The 2,990-nt window shown below is 33.7% G+C and overlaps 1 long non-coding RNA gene across 1 annotated transcript; it reads right to left on the bottom strand.

Moving 5' to 3' along the window:
* Nucleotides 1–434: 434 nt before the first annotated feature.
* Nucleotides 435–982, bottom strand: LOC149172829 (uncharacterized). Its single transcript, XR_016259649.1, has 2 exons — nucleotides 784–982; nucleotides 435–628 (listed from the first exon to the last, which is right to left on the bottom strand). It is a non-coding gene; the product is annotated as an uncharacterized LOC149172829 (long non-coding RNA).
* Nucleotides 983–2,990: the final 2,008 nt, after the last annotated feature.

The following is a 2,990-nucleotide window of genomic DNA, read 5'->3' as shown; positions in this document are numbered from 1 at the left end:
GGGAAACTTATAGGTGAACTATGCAACAGAGAGCAAGAAGTATATAATCTTTCCAGTACATTAGTATTATAAAGAATGTAAACATTCGTTAATATATCTTGAATAAGAAACATAGAGCAGTAAGGGAAAGCTAGGAACCCTTCATTAAACCCTGTATATATTACGAGCTCAACTCTGAAATGTATACCCATATAAACTACGGCATTGCCAAGGAAAGAAGGATGCATGAAATGACTATCCGTTTCTAAACAAAGTAATATGAACGAGTTCATTAAGACAAGAACGATATAGTAAATGGCACACAGCGGAATCGGAAACTGTAACCAAAAACTATGGTATTAAAAACAACATTCACACATTTTCGAAGAACTGTAGACATGCAGAATATTTGCTTAGATTATAAAGTCTTGTTACCATGAAAATATAGACAGCATACAGATTCTGTGCATAAATTACAAAATAATGCCCGAGGGCCGAACTGTAATGGAAATGTCTGTTATACATTAACAAGGGAAAACCCCAGAAGATCGAATCTAGACCGTGTCAAACTTGCATGCTACAGCCAGGTCCGAGGACACATGTCCAGGAATGGATACGATAAACTAACAGGCTGAGTATGCCTCCAGGACTGCATTAAATTCAATACAAGTTCTTAATACTTACAACAGTACTCAGAAGATTTTCGCCGTGGAAAAAACAACTCCATAGGACGGGTCATGATTCGACCAAAAAAAAAAAAGTAAAACCTAGACACAATCTGCGAGGGATCTCAGTGGAGAATACCTCTTCAACCGGTGCAAAGAGACCCTCGGCCGCACAGCGGTCTGCATAACCAACACGGAAATAACTCAACAAAAGTCCACGAGTACTCGTGAGCAAGAAGAGAAGCGTTATTCTGTGGCCTACCTGTGACCACCGAAAGGGTGGAAGCATATGGGTAACTTTCCTTGGCACCACCAGAAGGGTTTAGGTGTCCCGGATGTGTGCCCTGCAAGCAAAAGGAGAACTTGTCATAAGAAAAAAAAAAAAACGGTACCCGAATAAACACTGTAAATAGATATATATGAGTTGCAAACTTAAGAAGTGAGACCCGTTACCTGTACAGAGTATATGATAAGTGCTTTCCGGTCTTCGGAGCAACTGCAGAAGTATATCGCAGCACTGGTGGAGTCGAACCAGAGAATGAACGCCGAGACGGAGCCAGACAGGGTTGAGGAAATGAATAAACCCTGAGATCGCGGGGATGAGTTTTGTAAAGACTTAAACCCTTGCTCGTATCTCAGCCCTTGGATCCAGAAGGGTGATCCAGACCGTCCATACGAGGTGGGAAACCAGAGCGTGAAAGCCGAGATCCCTGTGACCGAGAGTTCACATGGGCCGAGTAGCCAAGCTTTGCCACCTGCCCCGACGAGGACTGTAGTAATTAAGGCAGGAGTGAGCTGGCATCTGCAGAGGCTGCAGCAGAACCGCCAAAGCCCGAGGCTCATTAAAAATCACTGTAGGGCTGGCGGGTTAAGTGCTGGCTCGTGTATGAAGTCAAAGTATGCACAGTCATCGTAAGACAAAGCAATGTGGCAGAACAGTATGGCCACGTAGTTGTATAACCGGGGGTTACAATATTAATCAAACCATAGTCTAAACTATTATGAACTCGAAGCATATGCATAGTAACATGTAAACATATGTGCACATATCAGGTTTGGTTAATATATGACATATAGCAATGGTTAAAATAAAGTATGCAATAATTTTTTTTTTATGGGTGTTTTAGGCGTGACACCTTAGATCTCCTCAATATTTTCGGGCCTTGTTTTGAGGAAGGGAAGCTTGGTATTAAATAAATATTTCTAGGAGAAAATATAATGTACAAATATAATGCATTTATATTATTTGTAAAGTAAAGTTAGATGAATTACCACCCACATAAATAGTATTCATAAAATCCAACAAAATCCCAAACAAAAACAAATTCCAAACAATAACCTAATCCTAAATTACAACAACCTAATCCTAAATTAACGTAAACCTAAATGAAAGGTGAATACTAATTAATTAATATGATTAATTATATTCTTAGATGAAACGTGAATACTATAAATTTGACTTACGTGAACATAAAATCTCTAATATATTTTAGTATTTATATTCTATTTAATAATATTTAGGTTTATTAGTGGTTTTACATTAAAAATACGTACAAATTTGTAATCTTTTATATTAAAAGATTTATGAACTTTTTATTAAATCAAGATTTAAGATTCATATCAAAATAGCGAGGTTATATATTTATTGAAAATGATGAGGTTATATATTTATTTTTCCATTGTAAGTTTAAAATATTTATGCATATTTTTAATTAACACAACATTATGATTATAAAGTAATATATTGTGATTTTAATTTGACAATTTATGCACATCTACAAACACACATACATGTGTATAAAAGAAACAGTCATCATCAAAAGTATTAGAATAAATGAATCTAATTACTTTTTTCAATTTTCACATTTAACCAAACATATTATTAGAATTGCATAACTGATAGATTCATTTTCCATAATCAATGATAGTCATTTGTATGTGATATTGCCCCACTTCCATATGAATTGCATAGATTTTTATAAAATAATAATATTATAATAAAAAAATTATAATTTCAAAATAATAATATTTATATTATTAAATTCTAACTTATTATATATTTATTAGATTCATTAATATGCCAATTTTTTTATACAAACACTACCTTAATTTAGTAAAAAAATATATATTTCATAAAAATATTTTTCTTGTCATTATATATATTCACTACATCTCATTATATATATTCACTACATCTCATATGCTAATTATACCATCGTAAAATAAAAAGCCTTACATTTGTCCTATACATAACTAATTCTCTAATTCTCGAGCACTTGATTCATTTTTATTGGTAATTGAGATTTTGTATTTTCTTTTTTTTTTTTCTCGGTAAAAACTAATTCT

The sequence above is a fragment of the Pinus tabuliformis genome, chromosome 4_2 (genome assembly GCF_031772625.1).
Source record: "Pinus tabuliformis cultivar Carrire ecotype Pingquan chromosome 4_2, CPIR1, whole genome shotgun sequence".
NCBI classification, from domain to species: Eukaryota; Viridiplantae; Streptophyta; class Pinopsida; order Pinales; family Pinaceae; genus Pinus; species Pinus tabuliformis.
The sequence above is the reverse complement of the archived record's forward strand: the minus strand, read 5'-3'. Positions and strand labels throughout refer to the sequence as shown.